Source organism: Sceloporus occidentalis, unplaced genomic scaffold, assembly GCF_023333645.1.
Source record: "Sceloporus occidentalis isolate IW3139 unplaced genomic scaffold, rSceOcc1.0.p SCAF_238, whole genome shotgun sequence".
Taxonomy (NCBI): Eukaryota; Metazoa; Chordata; class Lepidosauria; order Squamata; family Phrynosomatidae; genus Sceloporus; species Sceloporus occidentalis.
The window spans coordinates 589,282-616,275 of NW_028317218.1; positions in this window are offsets into that span (position 1 = coordinate 589,282).

Genomic DNA, 26,994 nt, shown 5'->3' on the forward strand with positions numbered 1-26,994 from the left:
CTCACAGAGCTCAATAAGCCTATTATGGGTTTTTTTCCCCCTAAATCGTTTGAATCCTTGAGTCTAGTTATAGAACACAAATACAATTAGTTATATATATATATACAGGAAAAGGGTTTTTTCACATATATAGAGAGACGGCACGTAAAGAATCAGAAAACTGTAAAGATTTAATGAGAATCCTTGATGTCTCTCGTTATGAATCAGATCAGAGTAAACGGCGCATTGTCCGGGTTGTCCGGACCCTTGTCCGGGCAAGGAGAATATTTAATCAATAACAAAAAAAAAATAAAAGCCTTTGATGTCCGTGATACAAAAACAGAAAATGTAGAAAATTTAATGTGAATTAAAGATAAAAGAAATATTTTTAAACGGTACAATTTGATATAATTATAAGTTGATTTGATCATATGAAGTCTTTTAAATGACCTGTATTCGGGGGGGGGCAGGGTAGGACTGGGGATTACCTTAATTGGCTACCTTAAGGCCAGCGGGTGCCAAATGGCTTATTTTGTAGATACCACTTTTGCTTAGAGTCTATTCCACTTATCTACCATCCTCTCATCAAAAGTGCTGCATGTTCACATATAAGTCTGCTTTCTAGACAATATATCACTATTAGGTGATGGGTTAATTTATTTCCGATTGAATGCTTCCATGTGGATAAAGACACGGCAGCCAAAAAGTTGTTTTTCTTCTTAAATTCTTTTTTTTTAAGCATAACGTATTTAAATTCTCGTATAATTTGGGTTCTTTGCTTTACATGCATGAAAGTCTTCGAAAAAAGTTAAAAGTAAAAAAAAAAAAATCCAAAAATGTACCTCGATCTCACATTGCTCGATAGGATGATGTAATTTGTTGACGGAGAAGAATGTCTTCTAGTTAGAGTAGAATGTCCGCTTTTTTCAAATAAATTACCTGGAAATAAATGTGCGATGGGTATTCATGCCTGTAATTAGAGGTTTAATTGGCATCTCAGAGAGACAGAGATAAAAAATGTCAGCGAGTGAGATGAGGACCCGTCAATCCAGAATCGGATGCTTGAGGCAGGTAATAAAAATAAAAATTCGGATTGTTACAGAGTTTTTATTAATTAAATGTGACCCCCGATAAACGAGGTAACGGTCAAAAGGTAATGGACTAAATATTCAAACAGGCAGCCAAGAGGTGTCTTATTGCACAGGGCAGATGCCCCGTCTTACCACAGCTGCTCGTACCGACCTCTGCTCACAGGTTTATAAGTCTGTTCACAAAAGCTTGCAATCCATTTCACGGCCCACTGTGTAGCCTTGTGCTGTATACAGTAATAACCCCACCCCAGCGCTCATTTTGTCCCAATAAGCTCCGTTTATCTGCAGACCTGGAGCCGCCGTTGCTGTCAGTCATGTGATATTTTGGGTGACTTTCCCGGCTCAAGCACCGCACTGAGCTGATGCTTTATGGCGATGCTAATGAAGTCCGTTCCTCCATAGACTTTCATTAGTCAGAGAGTCCTACTGGGTGATTAAGTCTGAGCCATTCTATTGTTTCCCACAGGCAGTATGATAAGGAATCAGGGTGTTTGTCTAGTAGATTGGGGATCAGATAACAGAGCAAGAACTCACTGCCAGAAAACATTATATTATTGGGGGCAAAAACTACATCGTTTTAAAAAAAGAAAACAGCAGAATATTTTTGAAAACGTATTTTTACTTTAAATAATAGGAGGGATTTTTTTATAGAAAACAGCCCTATGGTCTTATTGCTGAATATGAATACATTCCATAGATTTTCAGACAATATCTTCCTTACGCTTAATATTAAACACATTATCCTGATTAAACATAGAAGAACAGACGGGTCTGTTTTTGAAAAGGAATAATGCATACATTTTTACGTCGCGAAGAACACAAGCAATCGGCACTCATTGAACTTTGGTCCGGTCTCTTCTTGCTGTGTGTTTTTTCAATAATGGCTCATTTGCCATTCTCTGTAATTTCCGTGTTATGTATAAACTTAAAAGGGAATAAAACACAAGAGTAGAGAGCGTGGGACCCGGAAACCTGCGGATATAAGAGGCAATCGTATTCAGTAGACCGATGGGTAGAACACCTTCATTTCTTTCAAGATCAAATTCTATTTGAATTTAGACATCAAAAGCCCAGTCCGAATCTCAAGAAAAAAAAAACCTTCCAAGAATAACTCGTCGATTAGAAATACTAAATAGCCAGCCCAATATTTTCTTCTTAATACAGCGAGGGGATTAAACATGCATGGGATAGACATACGGCTCCTGACTCTAAGACGAGACCAACGACTGATTAAGGTTTGAGTCTTTACAGCAGGAGAAATGGGCGACTAGACGGGGGCCGAATGGGGCCGATCTGCCGGCAGGTTCCATGTTTCTATAATTATAGATATTATTTCCCAAAATCCATTCTAAGCGACTCAGGCACTTTAAGGCCAGTGGCCGCCTGATGACTTCAGTGTGGCTGGATATGTGCGGCTGCACCCTACTTTTTTAATGCTGACATCGGCAAATCGGGTGAGAGCTGCTGTTGGCCAGTCCGGACCTGGACTCATTTACGGAATTTCACATGGAAAAGATCATCTCTGTTCGAAAAAAAAACACTTTAGGACTTTCATTTCTTTAATTTTTTTTGTGGCAATTCCGAGCAATAATTTATTTCTTTGTCCATAGCAGCAAAAGGGGGGTCAAAATACAGAAGGGCTGTTTGTTGGGCTTTTTCTCTCCAGCACAAATTTAGTTTATAGACCCCGCCAGCAATGAGAAATATACAGTCTTAAAATCAAAGCAGAAAAGGTGCCCAGAGCATATCAATTTCAAATAATGCCGGCTCAATAAAACACCTGACATCATGGATTTTACGTCCATTTACTGACATAAGTCTGAAGCCCCCCAAGTCCCAAACTCCCTGCGGTGTCAGAATCGAGGAGTGAGAAAAGATCTCTCCCTGTCCCCAGTTTCTTGTTTTTATGTTGATCAGAAAATAGCCCACTGGATCTTGTGTGAAAATAGTATAAATAGCAAAAGTTTTAGGCAGGTGTGGAAAAAAAAGCTGTAACAAATAGACACATTAATAGTTTTTTTTTTATCATTTAACAAAATACAATGCTAGTGAACAGAAGAAAAATCTAAATCAAATCAATGTTTGGTATGACCACATTTTGCCTTCAAAACAGCGTCAGTTCTTCTAGGTACACTCAAAGTCAGGGATTTGTAGGCATGTAGTTAGGTTTATGATTAAACAATTATACCAAGCAGGAGCTAATGATCATCAATTATGTAGGTTGAAACATTATCATAAACTACAACAGAAATGGACGAGTAGGAGGAATAAAATCGGGTGAGAAACAGCCAAACTCACTAACAAGGTAGTTTAATGCAAAAAGTCATTTGCTATGGCAGCACCTAGAACAGCAACAACACACAAGGTAGTTACACCGCTTTGGGCTTCCCACAAGCATACATTTTAACACAGACAGGGGGTTTCCAGATGTTCATTTCCAAAATAATGCCCCAGCGGGGACAAGGGTAGTTACAACTAAAAAGCCATTAGCCCAGATCTCTGATGAAGCTCTGAGGAGCGAAACATGTCAGGGGGGCTACTTGTCTGAGTTTTTAATTAGCCTCTGTCACTGGTCATAATTGAATTATTTCTGTTGTTAGGACTGCAGCCATCAACAGTATGTACGACCTAATATTAGTGTTACACAGCTTATGTTACAGTGACGGATACCTTATATAGTAGGACTGGTGACGCTGGTGTTTTTAAAAATCTTTTTTTTTGGTTATACCTTTTAATAAACATATTAATAAAAGTCATGTTTTAGGGTGGGGTTATAATAAGGGTATTTTTTGATCCCGGGAATGGGATTGGTTTATTTCCAGATGTTCTGCCCAATCTCATTTGAAGAAGCACAAAGAAACGGGCAATGTGGAGGACCGTAGACACAGTGGTCGGAAAGAAACATTGATTTGATTTAGATTTTCACTCACTTTGTATTTTGTTAAATGATAAAAAATAAACCATTAACGCGTCTATTTTTGAAAGCATTTTTACAGTTATTTTTTCACACCTGCCTAAAACTTAGTATTCCATTTAAAAAAAAAAAAAAAAAAAAAAAGCAAAAACATTTAAACAGTTGGCTTTATTGTGGTACAAAAAAATTAAGGTTTTTAATAAAAAATATATTTTGTTGGAATGTAAGCCTATAAGTTATTGCTTTGGCTAATAGTCCTAAAAATCATTTTGTGTTCTTAAAGTTGTCCAAAAAAACTGTTGGAAAAAGCTTTTGAAAAAGAGCAAAAGAAGGTTTTATAGGCATGACTTTGAGGGAAACGGGTGGAACACCCATTGTACAGCACTACGGAATTTGATGGCGCTATATAAAACAATAAATAATAAAAAAATAACAATAATAAGTAATAACACAGGCAAAAAGGGATATAATATCTAGAATCATATACATATCAGAAAATTACAGTTTCAATTCGGGGTGGAAACTTTAAAGTCACCAGCTACTGATCAAGATGAGACCAACTACTGACTAAGTTTCGAGTCTTTACAGCGGGAGAAAAGGACAGACTAGACGGGGGCCGGATGGGGGCCGATCTGCCGGCTGATTATTTGTCAGCTTTCAAGCACCCCCAGTCTGGCCCTGGAAGGTGCATTTTGCTCTGTGCAGGAAAGGGTTAAATAACCGTGCATTAAATAAACGAGGGATTGGCATAATGTTTCCCAAAGACACAAACTCTCGCGCTCAGCAAACCTTAATCACCATTAGCGAGCGACTAGCTATTTCTCAAGGAATTTCTCGCCGATAGTAACGATCTCTCCCCGCGCTTTAAGAGCAGCACTTTTCCAAGTGAATCAGCGAAATGGTAATATATGGTAATTCCTCCCCTTAGCTTGTTTTAGGAGTGATGTTAATAGTCCGCTGGTATAAATGTTTAATAGGATGCATTTCAACCTTAATTTCGGGAGCGTTCATTTACAACCATCTGCAGCGCCGAAAGAGACGGGCGGGGGGGGGGGATGGGGGGGTAGCGTCGCCTTTCCATTTAACAATAACAACAAAAAAAGACAATAAAAGAACTTAAATAAATCATATTTTCAGCGTGTCCCTCTGGGAGTCGGCCATGTATAATGCGTAGTTAATATGGGGAGAGTACTGGAAAGTAATCTCACTGATTCAACTATACATTATACAGGGCCAGCTCAACAATTCCAAAACTTAACTATACATTATACAGGGCATCTCACTGATTTAACTATACATTATACAGGGGCCTGTCAGTGATTTAACTATAAATTATACAGGGGATCTCACCGATTTAACTATACATTATACAGAGGCATCTGATTGATTTAACTATACATTATACAGGCCATGTAACTACATTTTTCAGAAAAGGAGTTCAAAATGTAGGTTTTTTGTTTGTTTTTTCTTTCTTGGCTTTTGGAAAATGATGTCTTTGTTGCACTAAAATTCTACAGTACAATCATTTTTAATGTCTTTGGATTATTCTGCTCCTTTTATCCCAATAAATATCTTACTTTGATATATATATATATATATATAGAGAGAGAGAGAAAACGCGGCATTTGATGCAGCGACTTGTCTGATGAAAAGAACAAAACAAGAAATCATACGGGGTGCCTTGGGATTTATCGCTCGACAATAGTTAGAAAAGCGAAAAGCCCTTTTTTTTTTTCCTTAAGACACAAACCCAAAAGTATAATAATTACAAAAAAAAAATGCCTAAAACGCGTTTAAAAGGTGAGCTCAGAATTTTCCTCCGGCGAGAGATTTATGACGGCGTTCACCTTCTGCGCTAGCATCATACAATCGTTTAAGGTTTAATAAAAATAATAATTCTTTTGCTCGGCCTGAAAACTGACAGCTTTAACTCCAATATGAGGTTCAGTTTCACGTTTATTTTATTTCTACCTGTATTTTGTGAAATAAAAATATACTTTTTTTTTAAAAAGTTCAATCATTTTTAGGATTTTTTGTTATCATCTTCCATCAGCACATATAGGTTTATCTGAGCTACAAAGTAACTTGCTGCCAAATTGCTGCCTACATGAGCTCAATTGCTGTCCCGCAAGTCTGCTTTTTTTTTGTTGTTGTTGTTATGGCAACAGCCTATCAGTGCCTGATTTTGTGTCATATGACAATTAAGTGTTCCCGGCAAAAAAAACCAAACAAATAAAGCAACTTTTTTGCATGATCGATAAATTATTTCTGGGAAGGGTTTGGGCATTCAGCGGTACTAGTAGGCGTTTGCCAGTCCGTTGGGTTGGTGGTCTAGTCGGAGAGGTTGGGTAGCTCTATTGAGCTTAGTAGAGTTATGGGTCGGACCTCCTGCTCTTGGGGAGTCATGTAGACTTTGGGTGGTTGAAGCCACTTTTGAGCTTGATTGGCAGCTTGACTCAAGTCGAATTGCCGTGAGCTGTTGTTATAATCTTCATAGCAACTTGGCAGTTGAGTTTATTTGAGTCAAGACGACTCCGACTGTCTTTAGAAAGCCACGAGCTGCTCATTATCAGCCAGCTCAGCCGAGGAGGATGATTCAGGTGACCACTTTACACAACTCAAAACGTTTGCCGGTGGAAAGGCCATAGAATTTGCCTGTAACGTCTTTCCGATTGGCCAGTTCTTCATTTTCAGTAACTCGTGCCGGTAAAATATGACAAAAGTGATGTCTAAAGGTCCCTGGCATAATAATGACCACGTCAGGCAGGTTGAAATTTGTATGGTTCTCTCTCTCAACAAAAATATGAATAATTGTGAATAATATTTTATTCTAATAATAAAAAAGTTTGTTATAATGACAACATCCAATAATAATAATAATAAAATATGTTTTATTGATAATAATAATAATAAGTAGTAGTAGTAGTAGTAGTAGTAGTAGTATCTTCTTATTATTGCAAGAAGAGTAAGACGAATAGGTTTTTGGGTGTTTAAAGTTCCCCTTTCACATTTCCCAGTTGAAAAACATAACTGAAGCCAAAGGACTGAGCTCAAAGTAATTGAGGTAGTCACTGGCAGGCGAGGATATTTGGTGCAGTCAGCCTTCTCGTGCACTAAACCTGATTATATTCATTTAAAAACATCTCTGAGCCAAGGAAGAAGCCCTGGAAGAGAATATAGGTTATAAGAAAGTGTTGTCATACTGGAGATGAGCTGCAGAGTAAGACCCTGAATTTTCACATTGTAACCATGTGCCCTCTCACCCCACGGACTGATATCATGCTTCAGTAGTGAATTATTATTATAAAAATATTATTATTATTAATAATAATAGTGATGCTAGTAATACTACTACTACAGTAGTGAATTATTAGAATAATAATATTATTATTATTAATAATAATAATGCTAGTATTACTACTACTACTACTAATAATAATAATGCTAGTATTACTACTACTACTACTACTAATAATAATAATGCTAGTATTACTACTACTACTACTACTACTAATAATAATAATAATAATAATGCTTGTATTATTACTACTACTACTAATAATAATAATACTTGTATTATTACTACTACTACTACTAATAATAATGCTTGTATTATTATTACTACTGCTAATAATAATAATAATGCTTGTATTATTACTACTACTACTAATAATAATAATGCTTGTATTATTACTACTACTACTACTAATAATAATGCTTGTATTATTACTACTACTAATAATAATAATAACAGTGATAATTGCATTAATACTACTACTACTAATAATAATAATAGTACTACTACTACTACTACTACTACTATGACAACAAATAATATTAATATTATTACTACTACCACTACTAAAAAAAATAATTATAGTATGACTACTACAACTCATAATAATAATAAAATTAATTATTATTATTATTGTGGATACCTCGTAAGTAAGTAAGACCATGAATTCTCACATTCTACCGATGGGCTGTAGAACCCTGCGATACCCTCATACCCAGCAAACATTCTGACCTCCTAGAAAAGAGAGGAGGAAAGAGAGATACAGGGATTGGGGGCTCATAGAGGGGCTGTTCCTCGTAAATAGAGACACTCGGGAGGTATGGATTCACACATTGTTCGGTGATGCTATTATTTAGTTTAGTGTTAATTAAACTATTGTAAACTTATCTGCGGTTTGAATGAAGAGTTGGCGACAGGACAGGTAGTTCTCCTGTTTGTGTGACTTTGCTGAATGCCGCCCCCCCCGGCATCGCTTTGATAAAGCCGGTTTCAGTCCATTTTCCAAGGTGAGTCACTCATCCGGCTCTTTGTTCTTAATCTGCCGTAGGGCTCATCCTCACCACCAAGCGCAATCCTCGGTTACTAGTCCTACATCAATAACCAGGTCTTTGTTTGAAATAACCATAAAAGTGAAGCCGTCACAGACAGCATCTAACAATATTAAATGTATTTAGGAGAATTCCTGAGGATTTGCCCATTTTGTTTTCCAATAAGCAGAATTAATTTTAGGTTATCTGGTTAAAAACTAAGGGCGAGGACATGTGGGTGGAGAACATACATAACTAATTACTTGATCAGAGCTCATCTTCTACAGCTGCCAATACAAGATTCCACCAAGACCTAGACGGGGTTATTATTGTATTGTATCCATTGTTATCCATTGTTAGGACCTATCTCATCTGGAATTTGGGGAGCTGGAACCCTTTGCATGGAGCTCATTACCCCGTGATGCTCACCACGAGTGGTAAGATTGAGACAACCTCTCACAGTGGGCAAAAAAAGAGAAATAGGAGACGGACCTGGGAAAGCCGAGGTTTGGAGAGACCGCAGCTTGGTTGGGACAGGCATAGGTCAGTAGCCGGTATGTCAAGGTAGTCGTCAGTAGTTGGAGAAGCTGGAAAATGGTCAGGACAAGTAGTTGGGAGGTTGAAGTTGCCATGGTCGGCAGCCAGATGGACTGGGGAGACTGAAGCAGGATCAGGACAAGCCAAAGGCAGTAGTCAATGAAGCTATGGTCAGCAGCTGAAGAGACTGGAGCATGATCAGGACTGGTTGAGGTCAAAGTAGCCAAAGACTGGGGAGGACAGGAACGGGGCACATGGAGCAAGGTCCAGGGAACAGGGCACAGCGACCTGTACGTTTCAGTAAAAGCTTTAGCAAACAACTGAGCAACTTTGAACACCCGGCAGAAGAACAGAGACCCGTCGAACAGGTCTCCTGCCTAAAACCATTTACATATTTCAGCAAGTTGACTTTGGTAAAATGTATCCCTTTCTTAACCGGCATTCTAATTCAGAACACTCAGACTTTTACAAGTGCCTGTAAGAAAGTATGTTTTTGGACTTCTGAAACCTGAACTACCAGCGTGTACCTTTCCTATATTTCTAACCTCAGCCTCCACCTACCCCCCCCCCAAGGGTGGCAGGCCCTCTGATGGGATCTCATCAGCATATGAAGTGGGGACATAATTACAGGCTTCGGAATATAAGCACGTCCCATTGTGCCGCACTTTCTGTTGTGAATTTCTTCTCTTCCGTCGGTGAGATACAAGTTGCTCTTTGTTAATCCATCGCCAGTTAACAGCTCGGTGAGATAACAAGCAGGTTGATTGGAAAAGCCTTATCAAGGTAGCCGTGCATGATAGAAGAAGAGAAGCAAAATGAAAGGAGGGTGACATAAATGAGAGCAAATAGAGGGGAAGGAAGGAAGTGTATGATACACGAAGAGATACGGAGCGATTTATTCTCCCGAGTCTATTAACCCTTTCAAAAGGAGACTTCCTTGTGCTGTACGGCCAATATTTTCTATTAACCCTTTAGGGGTAGAGGACCTACGAAGCACTAGATCTTCTAACGGCATGAGCCCTAGACTGTATTAAGCAAATATCACAAGTATTAGGGCCGTAATCGCTTTATTGTACATACTGTCCAAACCTCTGAGGAGAAGGAGACAGGATAGAGAGTTAATAGAGGAAAGGAATTTATAAATGCATGGGGTAGGCATATGTCGAGAGTGACGACTGATTAAGTTTTGAGTCTTTTACGGCAGAGAAAACGAGCAGACAGGCAGATCTATGTTTCTATAAGTTCTGCTTATGATGTAACGCAGGTGACATCACTCACGCACAGTTAGGTAAACCTTAAAGGCTTAGCGAAGGCAGAACTTTTTCCTCTTTCCAGCATAGACATGGCTTGATTTGGACACCCCATCTAATTCACTATTCTGTTCCCTTCCGCTCAGCCATTGTTATGTGGCCATCATTCGAAGGATGGTTTTATGGACGACCTTAGAGGATCTAATTACTTGGCTGATCCTCTGATACTGTTACCAACATAGACCATAGAACTTGGGGCATGAGTGGGAGAAAGGACAGTCATTAATGTGGCCGTGGACGGACACGTTAAACACCCGTCCGGGATTAGGTGGCTTTTCTGACACGCCAAATAAAAATTGAACCTCACACAAGAGACTTATTGGTAATGCAAGTCAAGTAATGTCAATATTTCTAAGAAATCTATCAAATCCTACGCGATATTCTAATGACATAATATATCAAAGTGTCTAACAGTAATAATTCTATAAGGCAACAGGATTTGTGTGGAATTACATATAAAAAATAAAAAAAAGACCTTAAAAAAAATTCATACTTTATTAAATAAAATAATTGACTTTCTAACTTTTCGATTGCAATAAAATAATATATAAGAATTTATATTTTTAGGGTAATGTCAAGAATCAAACTGAATATTTCTTCCATATTTGTCCAACTTCAAATCTTAATAGGACCGGCCCGACTTAATTTATAATTTTTTTCTTCCCCAATAAGTCACTTCCCTCTTTGGAGAAGCAGTTTTTGTTTTCGGATTCAGAAGGAGGAATGGAAGTAAAAATATCATTTTTAAAAATCTATATTTAGGTTTTTTTAAAGGAAAAGTTAATAAGACACATTCCAAGGGTGACGTATCAGGTTACCCTGCCATTTCCAGCCTGGGTTTGCACATGTCAGTCTAATTAACCGGCCACATCCTACGCACCATTAAAAAAAAAGTCCAAATCATGTAAATATTAATTTAGTTTTTGGGGCAGGCTGCAGATATGACACGATGTCCTAATTATGACACAAAATGTAAGAGGGATAATTTTAACTTAAAGCCATAAGTATACCAACACTTGCTACATTCTGGAAAATCCTCTTTCATATTTAATAGATTTAAATAATAAATAAAATGAAATCACAGGTGACAGGTGGCGATACCGTCCCAGGAGTAAGAAAACACAGAAAAAGTGAAATCCGACGGCAGCAAAAAAAAGGAAATATTGGTCAAAACATACAGCTTCTCTCTAGGTTATTAACAAATCTGGGACATCTCAGTGCTGGAAGTTAGAAATACTTTGACATACATTTCTTAAATTCAGAGTTTTCTCATTATTTTTTTAGTATCTTAAGTAATTAAGGAATATGGTTTATTTTACTGTAGGTGGTAGTCTCAAGCAATTGAATTAGAGAAGATAATTGTCCTCCGGTGGAAATCCATGAAGATCACCTAGGAGGTCAACTTTGTATCTCTCAAAGATGTGTTTTTGTCACCAAAAAAACCCCTAAATTTAACAAGTTATGTTCTAAAGTGGTCATAGCCAGCTTCCTAGGAGGCTCAAGACCCCCCAATTTCACCCCAATGTCCTCCTAGCATTTACTTCTTGAAAATTGTATTGAGTAGTAGCTACGGGCAAGAGCTAGAAGTCAAGGAAGCCTAAGTAAAAAAACATTTAATGGACATGTGGTCAACTGGGTAACATTGGGACATGAAGAACCAATAAGATGCTCCAGAAATTGATTCAGAAAATTGTTTTAATAGCACCAGGTCTTGTTTATTTTAAAGTTCCAGGATTTTTAATTTTTTTTTCATTTTTTAGGAATTATAGGACCTCCTATAATCTCCTTGTTGGTAGAAATAATAGTTTTTTTAAAAAAATCAAAATAATTTGATATTTTTTCTAGCAGTGAAAAGGTTGTTTTTATGTTATAGGCACCTTTTAAAAAAAATGTTGACTTCAGAATATGAGCATATCCAGTAATGAAATAGCAAAGTCACAATTCAGATAGTCACGTCTCGAATATTTTCCGGAGAAACTGAGAGATTCTTAGAAGTAGGAATTCAGAGGGCTTAGCGGGAAGGATCCTCAGCTACTGATGGTTTGAGAATTCACCTGGTGTCCCATCAGAACCTCATTTTATATCTTCTGACAGCTGGAGCCGTCTTCATTCACACCGAGCATGTGACGATTTCCGGGGGAAAAAAACCTTAATGGCCTTCAGCAAGAGCCTTGCCGGAGAAGGCAACGCATGAGAAATGAACACGATGTGTGGGATTGTTCTTGCAACAAACTATCCTGTGGGATTAGCTTTTTCTAACATGCCATTAGCTAGAACATTTAGTCTACGGGAACGTTCCAGGCTCATAACTCATTGTTGAACGTTGTCATTCCGCATCATTCTTCACATCTGTTATTTTGTGGGACGAAATCCAGCATATGTGCACTAGGGTTGCCTTTGTGTTGATAGAGGATGTCATCTTTCAACTTGGCACCTTAAATTTCAGTAAACCCCAGGGGTCCAGTTAAACTATCAACTTCATGTATCTCATCTCATCTCGGCTTCACTTCCGTTTTCCCTTTTGCTGCAAACTCAGCTCGTGAAGAAAATATACTGCGATTTACTAAAGTCTCTTAACAGCGCCCTTGATGGAATTAATTTATCAAAGTGACAATTGGGGCAATTGGTCATCGTAATATAACATAAAGAAGGAGTAGCGTATTTATCTAAATTTATCAAAATTGTCCTGGTTTTCAGAGGACAGTACCTGGATTAAGACTTCTGTCCCCAAAAATGCCTCTAAAATATATTTCAAAAATATTCAGGTCTTTCACGTAAAATAAAATTAAATAAATATATATTTTTTTTATTTTATTTTTTTTTATATCTGACTACTGCTGGGAATTCTAAATGATTTTACTACATTCCGGGAAAGAAACAAATGATATAATAAAAAATTTAGATATATTTTTTTATTTATATTTCTGGACTTGTAGCCAAGAATGTCTTGAAAAAGCAAAGTCTAGAAAATCAGACCTTAAAAATAAAAATAATTATAATAATAAAAAAAAATTCTGATCAATATTTATTGTAGAATTTATTACGTCCTATTTACACATATTACCATTTGAAACCAACGAGCGTCAATAAGTAAGAGAGATACAATTCCAGAAGTTAAATATTTATTAAAAATAATTAATAAAAAAAACATTTTGGCAAGCCAACGGAACATGTTTATCAAGCCATTTATTTGCTATTTAATGAAGTCTAAATGTTTTTGCTTCTTTAAGGTAAAGCTTCCTATCTCATTGCGGCTTCCACCGTCACTATAAACTCATAAACCACATGTAGAAAATTAGATTATTTTTTTTTCTACGTATTGTCTGAAAAAGAAATTCATTTCCTGTACCTGAATGCTGCGGTATTATATTTTTTCCTCCTTTTTTTTTTTTTTTATTATTTTATAAGCTTTTTTTTTACTTTATAAGCTTTTTTTTACTATAAATAAGCTTGTCTGATTTCCATAAGAATGGAGGATTGTAAAGGTGGTCGAATACATAAACAGATGGAAATTGCGGAAAAGACTCAAGGAAAAGCTAACAATCCATAGAATATATAAGGGACAGAAAAAAAAAGAGCTTAAGGGATTTATACGGACCCCCGTTCTGCTGACAGAAGGTGATTCGAATCACCAGTTCTTTTACCGCTATTGCAGAAAAGTCGCCAATGCGGACCCCCCCGTAAATAGAAAGGTTTAGTGGGAAGATAATACAAAGTATCTGTTTGTCCTACAAGAATATAAAATATAGAATATACATCGAAGAGACATTCCAAGAAGAGAATACTTATCCCACACACGTGGATTTGTTCAAAAACGGAGAATAAGTAAGGTTAATCACGATTCATTCTTCTATAGCTCAAGTAGCCACGTATTTATTTATTCATATTTATTGTTTTCTGTAGCGCCGTCATATTCCGCAGCGCAGTTCAATGCCGTTTCATATATTTAGAGCAGACATACTGTTTTACATTTTTTTTATTTTTTTTTTAGGTCGGGGGGGGTTGAAAAATAAATTCACAAAAATCAAGTAAGTTGGAAAGTTTTAGAGCAAACTGAGAAAGAGCAGTTTGGTGCAAGGTTTTAAAGGCGCTGTTCCACTGAGTCACTTTTGTTTTGAGAGCAAAAATTATGAAGGTGACTAAATTTGATATGATTGAAGAATTATTTTCGATAAGGGCTTGGGCGGTCAATAAGTAGTAGGAAAGGTGTTTCTATTGTTGAATTTAGGTACAAAATGTTGAGGAGAAGAGCCGGACGGGGTATGATGAAGCAACCCTGGCAAACAATGATGTAAGTGAGGTCGACAGCTGGACATTCACAGCCCCACGTTCTGGGCATATCCAGCTGGTGGCCAGTGGCCCACCGGCATCCATCCAGAAGAGCAAGTAAAACAGAACCTTTATACCCTATCTTATCATCGTTACAACCGATGGATCAGGGTGAGGGTCCCCTTGACATGATGGAACCCTCTTCAGGACAGGGTTGAGTTGAGATAAGTTAGTTGAAGGTCGATTATCTCTTGTAACTGTTTTTCTAGCTTCGTAAATACGGCTTCTACTGCAGGGTCAGTCAATACCAGCACGGTTTTACATGCTCAATGATATAAGTAGATTGTAAGCTCTAAGAGACAATCCTTTTCTGTACTAGTATCGCTTAAAGGGGATTTAAACACGCATGGGATAGACCTACGGCTCCTGAATCTAAGACGGGACCAACGACTGATTAAGGTTTGAGTCTTTACAGCAGGAGAAACGGGCGACTAGAATGAAATTGAAGCCTTTTATGACCATCATTTTACCAACAAATGGTTTCTCTTAAGTTATTCTCTTTTAAAAAGTATTTTTCAAAGTAGGTTAAATGGAAAAAAAATCCCTTTTAATATGACCAGAACAGGAATCCCTAGAACTGATAGGAAGTGTTCTTAGTTTAAAAACATTGCGTAATAACATATCGAACCCATTATTACCCTGTTCTGGGGGGAAAAAAACACCGTTTTATATGATTTTCCCCCAAAACATTCAGCTACATTAAATAGCTTTCCGCTGATAGCCATGCATTTTACGGAATAATGCAGCCTTACAATTCCTATACAAATCTTTTCCAAACACATTTTTTGCATTTAATCCTCTGTGACATAAGCCGCCCAAAATAAGCTGTTTCTTCCAACAGAGAAATTGTGTTTTCCCTTTCTTTATCATTCCCGTAATTTATTTCTCAAACATTAGTAATTTCCTTTAATATGTTTTGTAATTGAGATCATGAAAAGTTTATTGCGGACAGGATCCTATCAGTACTGGGATCACAGGAGCATCTGAGGATACATTGAATTAGTTAATACTTCTCATCAGGGCCGGATTGGTGATGGCCGAGCAGTGCTGGAACTTTAAGGCCAGTGGCTGCCTGATTACATAAATTGGATAATGCATGGTCACAATGGTTTTTTACAGTAAGAGCAGTAAAGATGTGAAATTCACACAGAGGCTGTGCTATCAGATCCAATAGATGCCTTTAAATATGGGCTGGAGAGTATATAATATGAGGAATCTATAGGGATATAACGGGTTATAAGGACGGGATTAGTTATACGGCCGGAGAGTATATAATATATAATATGAGGAATATACAGGATATAACGGGTTATAAGGACCGGATTAGTTATACGGCCGGAGAGTATATAATATATAATATGAGGAATATACAGGATATAACGGGTTATAAGGACCGGATTAGTTATACGGCCGGAGAGTATATAATATATAATATGAGGAATATACAGGGATATAACGGGTTATAAGGATGGGATTAGTTATACGGGATGGAGAGTATATAATATATAATATGAGGAATATACAGGGATATAACGGGTTATAAGGACGGGATTAGTTATACGGCCGGAGAGTATATAATATATAATATGAGGAATATACAGGATATAACGGGTTATAAGGACGGGATTAGTTATACGGGGGAGAGTATATAATATATAATGTGAGGAATATACAGGGATATAAGGACGGAATTAATATACAGAGTATATAATATATAATATGAAGAATATATCCACTGATTTGTTGATAATAACCTTCCCGGAATTCCGATGTTATATATTGTCATAATAAAAGCCAGAATATATTGTTACAATAATGAAAGGCAATATCCAGTTATTATTTTGCCTTATTGCCCCCGAACCTGCTCTCGTGATCGTGATGTTGGATAACTTTCGTACTAAACAAACAATAAATGACCCCAACAACTCTCATCTCCAAAATAATTTCATTTTAACACTAAACCACATAGAGGCCGTGGACAATTGACTTCTTGTGTCAAGAGGTAGAACAATGGTAAATGCAATTCCCAAACTCCGAACATTTTCTCTGCCAGACTACAGTCAATAAAAGTTGTGGGCTCTTAACTTAAGGCGTGTATTAAAGAGGAGTTGGTGAAGTTTACAAGAACTTTGTGTTTTAAAATAAATCCACAAATAATATACGGATTAAATAACCAATAGAAAGTGAGAGAAATGCTTTATAGCAATATTTTTACTGATCCGATTAAAAAGGAAACTTTGTTTTGTATGAGAAGAAGGAGCACAAATAATCAACATAAAATAATTAGTATTTCGCAAGACTGGGCTTATCTCATCTGTTTCCAGAGGGACTGCCCTTCCTAAATAGAGACATTTCGCAGGTATGGTAATGGTCGGTTGTGATTAGCATACAATATTGATTACCCACTTAGAGACAGCCTGACAAAGGTGATGCTAAAGGACATCGTTGCCCGCATTCCAGCTTGAGGTACCCTTAAAGTCTTAGCGTTTTTGGGGCATCAGTGACCAAGCGGGGCACCTAATCCCGGACGTCTGAGGTTGGAGAAAAGACCTTCTTATGGCCTTGCGGTTTTCCATGTGTCTACAGAGTATGACTGTCAGAAGGATGAACAAAGCATCACACACCCACATAGAATTCAAAGGGTTAATGGTCCGGCTACTGGACGGAGTTCCTTAAACCACCACTAGGTGGCAGAGTGAATCGCCGATGGGAATAGCTGCTACGAAGGGCAGTGATTGGAACATGGATGTTTGGGGGAAAAAATGTGTATATTACGTCATTTATTAGGCACCAAAATATACCACAAGCGATGTACTGTAGGCAGATTATAGTATACCTTTCAAGTGTCCCGGTTTTCGCAGGACAGTCCCGATTTTCAAGAATTAAAGGCTATTCTGGTGGAAAACGTTGAAAGTGGCCTTATCACCATTGCAGCAAACAGAACGCCCAAACTCTGACTGTCCCATGAAAACTGGGACACTTGGGAGGTATGCATAGGTATGGTAACAGCGACACATCCCATACTTAGTAGGTTATTCCCTACGGAATCCTGTCCTGCAAGTAATATACGGCTCTACGTATTTTAATGACCATTTTATCTATCATCATGCATTACATTAACGGGGCTCTTCTTAATTTGAATATAACGAGAAAGCTAAGAATTCTATTAAAATTGTATTGTAATAACCCTTTCAGTGCCACAGCGGTGAGGCGGTGCTAAGGGGTTAATGGCGATTCGGAGCTGCCAGCTTGTAAGGCTCCCACTGGGTTCGATAAGTTTTATAAAGGAACTGACTCAAAGGTCAGACGGAAAAATAAACACGATCACCGATTAAAGGTCACACAGGATAGGACGAGGCGTTTCATTCGTAAATTCATTTAAAGTTTTAGTTTCCAAGTTCCTTAGAATTTTTAATTGTGATTTTCGAAAGAGACATCCCAGCCGCCATATGCTCTTCATGGCTGAGGGTCCCTTCGAAACTATGTTTTTCTCCGCTTTGGAAATACATATAAGGGGTCTGTAGAACTTTAAGAATTTATTCTGGGGGGGGGGGGCTGGCATGCAAGAGGTTAAGCGATGGTCTTTAAACCAAAGTAACCATTTTTCTCCTAACGTCTCACTTTTGTCTACATCCCAAAGCCAAGCTCAAAAAGTGATTTGCTGCCCCATCTATAGAAGTCAACGACGTCCATTCTGCGGTTAGATTTTATTTTTTACAAGCTGTTTTGCTGGTTCAGTAAAAATATATATATGAAGACAGCCGGTCCTGGCACGCGGTAAGACGTTCGCTTCGTTCCTCGGTAAGCAGCCCTCTCTTTAGAATGTTCTCACGTTCCGGACGCCGCAGCTTTGTAGAAATGGTTTAAGGGTCATTAAGCTGCGTATTCAGCAATAAACACACTTTTTTAAAAGCTTCTTGTGAATTATTCATGAAAAATAGGTGTTTGTATCAATTTTGGATTTTTTTTGAGCAGTGGGCTCCAGATGCGCCAATAACAAACCGTCAAAAAATAGGGAAATGGCGGCAGTGACATATTGACCTTGGACGGTGCCCCTAGACCTGACCCAAGGCAGCGGCGTCCGTCGTCCTTCCTGCCAAGTGCCGGCTGTGTATTTACCATTGGGGACGCCCTAGCTAATGTGGCGCCCAAGCTGCCCCCTCTGAGGTCGGCACCCTCAATACGTTAATACTTGCTTCCATGGCAACGGCCTACCACCACCCTGATCCTGCTGCCCTTGGCCTGGGGCAGAATACTTCGCTGAATCAGGGACACAGACAGACATTGTCTCGCCCCATTTTTTGCCCTATTTAACGTAATGTAGCCACTGTAGCAACCGCTTCTCCTGATTGGACCGTTCCACTGGTTGCCATGGTGACAAGACAATTTTATTTTTTTCAAACACTACACCAGAATCACTTTTGATGGATAACCTGCGGGGTTTTTTTTGTCATTAAGTAATTAGTAACCCAAAAATGCATTGATAGACTAGTGTCGCTCAACGCTTTAACCCTTTAAATTCCACAGCCATTTTTTGTAAAAAAAAAAAAAAAAAATGTAAAGGCTACTCATTGCTGGCAGATTGAGGGCCCAGGGGCTTCATGGCTCCGCTATGTTGTTACTGAGAGAACAAAATGTCAGAGGAGTTGTTTCAACAACCCGGGAGTTTGTCCTAATAAGTAATTTCAAGAAAAATGCCTTAGGGCGCAAAAAACGTACAAACTCTCACCAACGCGGTGACCAAGAAACACGTATCTGATCTTTACGAGACACGGATAGTCAATGATTTCTATTTTTTATGCTCCCAGTTTTAACCCCATGAAAATGAACCATAATCATGCACCTTAAAAAAAATAATAATCAATATTATGTTTTTTATACACAATGAATTGTACCCCCGATCTTCCTGTACCAATACCTATACCTTTTATTCAAGATCGTGTAGGATAAGGATCTGGTTTGCTCGGTTCTACTCCATGGGGTCTGTCCTACGCAATCTATACTCTTTTGCCTTATGTTTGCCACGCCCACTCCCTGCCCATGTCCTGTCTATGCCCCGCCCTCATGATATCTATTCTCCACCCAGTTCCCTTCCACTAAAGGCTGTCTGGGGGTAGCCCACCCTACACATAACAAAGCAAGAATTCAGCTCATACCCTACACTTGGTTAGCCCCATCTCAGCTCCGCTTCTTCTCTTGCCTCTTCTTCTTCTGTCTTCTTTCTTCGTCCGCTTCTCTCCCGTATCAGCTCTGCTTACCAGATCTCCCCTTCACACACACACACATACACCCTCTCCCCTGATTGGAGTAATAGAGGAGAGGCTGTTCCCATAAGGCATCATGAGGACCCCGGACCAATCTCCCCGAAGGCTGTTTTCCAAACTTGGGACCTCTGTCTTCTATCCTCCATGTCTTCTTTCCTCTATATAATAATTGGCTTGTAACCTTAAAAAAAAATGCGTATCTTATTTTATTATTTGCCGATTACAATGTAACAAACAATAAATCTCCCGGCGCAGGAGCCGAACTGATGAACACGCAGAACAAGCCGAGAAACAAACAGGTTACAAACATATTAATCTAGACACGCTATGAGTTTGCATACAGATTACACCCGGCTGCGTCCCTTTATAAAAAAAAAAATGATTCATTATCAGATCGCGCGTCCCGCCAATAGGGAACATTTCCTTTTGTGTCAGCTTCTGTAAAGCAAATATTTCAGGTTTAATATGGCCGGTAGTTCATCATGTCCTTTCACCGCATAATGAATTATGTGATTAACACATATGGTACGTTTAATCACTTTGCTACATAATAATACAAATCCCTCCAGGAATTGTGATGAATGGAAGCCTCGGTGCCCAAAATCCTGAGGCAGCTACACGTTTTCAATTTTCTTGCCTTTCCTATAAAGATGTCTGTTTGGTATTAAATTGGCGCTTAAATCATTATAATTTTTTTTTTTTTAAATGCCTTTTTCATTGGCATTAACCCCTTAAAAACACAGTCCCAGCTAGGTCCCAGATACCGGACGATGAAAAACGGGGCAGAGGTAGACCATCGGCGGGATAGAGTGGCAAAATCAGGACTATCACGCGCAATGCGGGACAGTTGGGAGGCATGTCTTAGCGAGTAATCCCTGTGGTGTATTCTGGCCAATGGAGGCAAAGCAGTAGCCTATAGCCCTCTTGGGCGATCAGACTTCCTAAAGCACCACTGTTCAGCGGGCCTGCCCTGCACCATGCATCCTTAAAAGGCTCAGCAGTAAGGAACGTGGCGCGGAGGGGGCAGCTGTCGACCCTGTACAGGGCAGTGTCAAAGATAGATATGCCACCGAGTAACCCCATCTTCACAGCCCCCAAGTGTCTGGTTTTTGTGGGACAGTCACGATTTTCCTGCGCTGTCCCACGTAGCTGCCACACTGTCCCAGTTTTGTGGGCAGTGGAGATAATAAGATAATAAGATCCTCTGACCCCCGTTGACCTACTCAAGGATCCTTAACATCAATAGATTTCAATGGGAGCTCTTTCCTGCCACTGGAGCTGCAGCTTCTTCCTAAGTGTCTTAATTTATTTCATTTTAAACCTTTTAAAGAAAGCATTTTAAAGTAAACGTTTCTGAACAGGCAGACAACAAAATGTCCATCCAGGCTTTTTTGGGTTTTTTTTTAAACACATTTCTGTTGTAAACATTGGAGATATTATGCACTTTGTCAGGTAAGGACACATCCCGTTCAGCTTTGAATTGTTTATTAGGCTTTGAAGAAAATGCAATTTAAGGCGTTTTGGCCCACGTAGACGCAGGAGAATGCAGTGTATCATTTTACCCCCGATTACACAAAGTAACGCCGCGTCTGCCGACAACATAGCGGAAACCAAAAACAATTCAATGCTTGGTTTACATTGTTATTTTCTGTTAAGCGCGTTGTGCGGAGACCTGGCGGCAGGGGATGAATAATTAATACGCCGGCAAAATGCAAGGGGAATTTTTTTTGTCTCGTCTCGGACGATACATTTCAGTTTCCACCAATACAATGTTTCAATTTACAACCCTGAAGTGTATACATTTTGGAATCAAGATGTATCTTTTTTTATTATCAAATCTGTAGAATGTTCATTTTTAAGAAGGATACATTTAAATACTTCCTTTAGCACAATTCTGTATTTCTTTCAACTCTTCCAAAAAAAAAATCAAATATTCACTTATTTTTACTTATAACTGAAACCCCTTTTTTGTGCCCTCATCTTTTTCTTATATTGACTACTGTACACCTGTGTATATATATATATATATATATATATATATATATAAATCTACCCTATGGCCAGTCCTCCTTGCCAGTCCTCCTTTTCCAACAAAGGTAAAGGTACCAGCACATACTGCCTACATACCACCCAACAGTCCCCATTTTCAGGCACTGTCCTGGGTAGCTGTCCCACTGTCCTGCTTTTGTGGGCACTGAGAACCTTGGTCCAACTGAGGAGACCCTCTGATCTTCCCCAACCAGCACAGGGAGCTCTAAAATCAATGGCATTGACATCTATCACAGCATCCATGTGGTCTCCTATGGGTTCCACCCTCCCCACCTCTTGCCACATACCCAAACACAGGTGCCCCGATTTAACACATGCAATGTTGGGGGGTATGTACCTACAATACTCACTCTTTCTATAGCCTCCAGTTCCCTTCCTTACTCCTGCTCCTCTTCGATGGTTCATCATGCCTCGGCTGGTCTTCTACACTCTATGGACGGTCTTTCCTCAAAGTTATATACCTGCTACTCAAGCCTGGACTGGTGATCTGGGGTCCAAGGGGGAAGGTCTTCCTGGCAGCCATAGATTGTATAGCCCATCCCATACCTACAACTTTAAGAAATCGGAGGAACTATTACATTTACAGCTTTTAGCTGTAAAGCTGGGAACTTTCTAAATCCGCTGACCTTGAGATTCCGCAAATAGTAACCTTTTAATGGCCCATCGTCAAGATACTATGTAAAGAAACGCCAAACGGCTCCAATACCAGTCCTCATGGAAACCTTGACTTGCTATTATTTAAAGATACATCTAATCAAGTCACCTGCATTCAAGCAGGGGTATAGGAAGGAGTCAATTCCAGACTGTGTGACCCTGAGATTTTGGCCCTTCACTCTGAGAATGTGGCAAAAAACCCTGAGACTCGTGGTTCCCATAAAATAAACAAAATTATAAATGATGATATGCAGGAATGAGTATAGATCCTAGAACCTAACCCAGCGCCATTCCAACAAAAGCAGAGATGGGCTTGGATAGAATGCACCCGGCAGTAAAAACCTCCAGTATTATGAATTGATATTGAGCCAACAAAGAGAATTTTAAATAAAGACATGAAAGACACAATATATATATAATCCTCAGAGTGCAAACTTATTATTTAAACCAGGAATTCTCGGAAACTCCGCTTTTATCTCTGATACAAATGTTTCAATGGTCGGAGCAGAAGCATTAGTGGTCTCAAAGATGTGGGCCGAAAGAGAGCCCGTTTTATTTCTAGATGGCGTATCTTGAGGAACGTCTCTTACCACCCAACATCGACAGCAGTCCTAAAGCATTCATGTACGATGGAGATATCAAGGACAAGCTATGGGACAATAGAATAGTGAGTTAGCTGATGCTCATCGTTGCAGTTAATCATTCAGATCTCTTCTCCTTGAGGTCAAACATTTGTGAATACATTCATTAGTGGACCTAGGAAACTGAATGGCATATAATTTGTGTTTCCTGATTTTAAAAGGGACAGTTTAATGTCTCGGGAAGACAAATTCAGATTAAAGTACTATTTGAAAAGCTTAAGAAAATAAAGTACTTACCCTAGGTAGAAGTTGCAGCTTGGAGAGGTGGAATCTGCAGCTTCTACATAAAGTAAGTATGTTAGGGAGAAGCTGCAGGTTCACAGCTGCAGCTTCCCACATCTACCACGGTCCAATGATTTTTTAGTTAATCTGATTGGCTGATTGAAGCAGCCAATCGGTGGCGGTAAAATGTTTTATATGTTCCTGTAATTATTTAGAGCCAATATATTTTGAAAGGCGTATGTTTAACTTATCGCCAATTAGCTTCCTCTCAATGAGATCCCCCCCGTGCGCATGTGCAGAAAGCAATCTCATTGATTTCAATGGCAGCACTTTCTTGCCGCTGATTGGCGGCTCCATAACAATTGACTTGAATCGAATCTTTCCCACATGGGGTTAATGCGGGTAGAGTTTCATAGATCATAGAACAGGAGAGCAAGGATTAGAAAGCAGACAAAATGTTGTTTTTTTTCTTGGAAGGTTCCCCGCCAGGATGGAAACGTTTTACGTAAGACTGAATACATAACGCAACTCACCCCCTATGATGAATGATGTCTGCGAAAACGGCACTTTACTTAGTTCACAATAAAATATATTTTCTACAAATCGCTCTAATGACCCATTATTACTCCCCAGCACACGGTTCGTGGGGAGACTGTGCTTTCAAATGTAATTATTCTCCTTAATAATAATAATGTCCATATAAAGACACCCCAAAAAAATCTATGGGCGTTATGGTTTTAATTCTATATTGTTTATAAACATTACGAGCATTCACAATAAATATAAAAGTATATAGAATATAATAAAGTATATAGAATATGTTATTATTGTTCATATGGTGGAGTCATTCCTCTAGTACAGACCTGGGCAAAGCACGGCCCGCGGGCCACATCCGGCCCGCTGAATAGCTCGGACCGGCCCGCAAAGAGTGTCCTGGTGACTCACCAATGAGTCCGGTGTCCCCCCCCGCCCCGGTCACTTACCTTAAACTCCTGTGTTGGAAGCGTTTGTCTCGGGTGCCGGCGCTTTACGCTGGGCGCCGGCATATGACGTCAGACGCCGGCGATCAGCAGTGAAGCGCCGGCACCCGAGACAAACGCCTCACGCTTCCAACACAGGAGTTTAAGGTAAGTGACCGGGGCGGGGGGGGAGATCCTGAGAAGGGGGGGTTAGGGAGTTAGAGGGGAGATACTGAGAAGGGGGGGTTAGGGAGTTAGAGGGGAGATACTGAGAAGGGGGGTTAGGGAGGGAGGTCTTACTGTGTGTGTGTGTATCTTACTGTGTCTGTGTGTGTCTTACTGTGTCTGTGTGTGTCTCACTGTGTCTGTGTGTGTCTCACTGTGTCTGTGTGTGTCTTACTGTGTCTGTGTGTGTCTCACTGTGTCTGTGTGTGTCTCACTGTGTCTGTGTGTGTCTTACTGTGTCTGTGTGTGTCTTACTGTGTCTGTGTGTGTCTTACTGTGTCTGTGTGTGTCTCACTGTGTCTGTGTGTGTCTTACTGTGTCTGTGTGTGTCTTACTGTGTCTGTGTGTGTCTCACTGTGTCTGTGTGTATCTTACTGTGTCTGTGTGTGTCTCACTGTGTCTGTGTGTGTCTTACTGTGTCTGTGTGTGTCTTACTGTGTCTGTGTGTGTCTCACTGTGTCTGTGTGTGTCTTACTGTGTCTGTGTGTGTCTTACTGTGTCTGTGTGTGTCTCACTGTGTCTGTGTGTGTCTTACTGTGTCTGTGTGTGTCTTACTGTGTCTGTGTGTGTCTTACTGCGTGTGTCTTACTGTGTTCATAGCTTATTCAGTTATTGTAATAAATATTTTAGCCCATTTTTTAGCTCAAAATATTTTTTCCTTTTTTTTCTCCTCTAAAATCTAGGTGCGTCTTATCAGCAGGTGTGTCTTATAGAGCGAAAAATACGGTATGCACTCCGAAGCCTTGTTCATTTTGTTCACTTCTGTGCTGTGCTAATAGTTATTCAGGCCTTACTTATTCAAGCACCTCTACCAATGACGTAGGCTTGAATAACTTTATTAAACAGCACATAAGTTAACAAAATGGACAAGGCTTCGGAGTTTGTAGTTTGTAGAGGTCTGGCCCTCTAAAACCATTCCAATTTCTCATGTGGCCCCATGGGAAAATTAATTGCCCACCCCTGCTCTAGTAGGATGATCCTGATTAAAAATGGCAAAAAACAGGCGAATAACACTTAAAAACCAAGATATCTACTTACTTATTACTAACTGATTTTTTTTCAAACACTGTAAGCTTAAAGTACATATTCTTTACGAGTTAATGGTGACGCCCACTACACGTTTTTATCACTTGTAAAAGATAAAAAATATCTTTTTTACTATTTTTTTTTAAACGACTTCCAGTTTTCGCCCCATAATATAACGTTTTCAGGCAGCTGCATATCAGCCATTTGTATGATTCTCGCTCTGTTATATGAGGCCCAATCTACTAAACACCCCGACTCCTTATCATAATATCTGTGAGGGACAACAGAATGGCTCAGTCTTAATCACCCAGCCGGACTCTCTGACTAATGAAAGTCTCTGGAGGAACGGACTTCATTAGCATTGCCATAAAGCATCAGCTCAGTGTGGTGTTTGAGCCGGGAAAGTCACCCAAAATATCACAAGATTGATAACAATGGCTTGATTGATTCGTTTGATTGACTTCAAATGAAAATTCAGAGCGTTCTTCTTCATGTTCCTTTGTTTTGTTGTGCTTCCTCCTCATTTTTTAGACATTCCTACGATTTAACAAATTTAACAAAATCTAAAACTAGAGGGTCGGGGGGTTAGATGGATTGTAAGATCGTACATCCTCCCAAAAGAAGCGGTTGAACCCAATACCACTTCTGCTGGAAGACCGCTCCACTTATCTATTTGTTTCTAAGGGACTGAGTTATAAAAGCCAATGTTAGAAAGCTTTTTTCTCCCAAATTTGCAGAAGTAAAACTTCATTCATCTAGGACATTTTTTCTAATTTAGCTGTCCTCAAAATACCTTTATCTGCTTTCTATCCACTCTATGAATATTTCATGGAGCCGCCGCCAATCGAGGGTGTAAATTTCAAGTGTATTACATATCATTAAAGAATTATTAACTGTGTGTTAAATATTGATGTCTGCTTTATTGCCTGATATTAAATATGTGTTATGTCACTCAAACTTAATTCTACATCAGAGATTTGCAAGATAAAATTGCCGTAGCTTCCCAAAATATTGCAGGAATTTTTTTTTTGTTTTGGAACATTTTTTTCTTTTTATTGCTTAAATGACTTATTACTTTCTCAAATAATTTTCTTAATGATATTTTAAATCTCGTTCAGGTTTGGTCCTCACAAAAATCCTACTGGAAGACCAAGATGAAAGTGTAGAATGTTATATTATTATTAATATAATATATAGAAATTATTTTATATTATATTTTATTATAATAATTATATATTATTATTATTATTATGTTGTGGACATCCCTTTGACATGTTTGAATATATGGTAAAATTAGAATGATTCACACATACCTCCCAAGAGTCCCTCTTAAGGATAACCAGTCCCTCTTTGGGTGCTAAATTTCTTCGTTTCTTTTTTCTGTTTTCTATGAGATCAGAATGTTTGCCAGGTATGAGGGTCTCACTAAGTCACCATAAAATATATATGAACAGTCATAAGGGGCACTTTT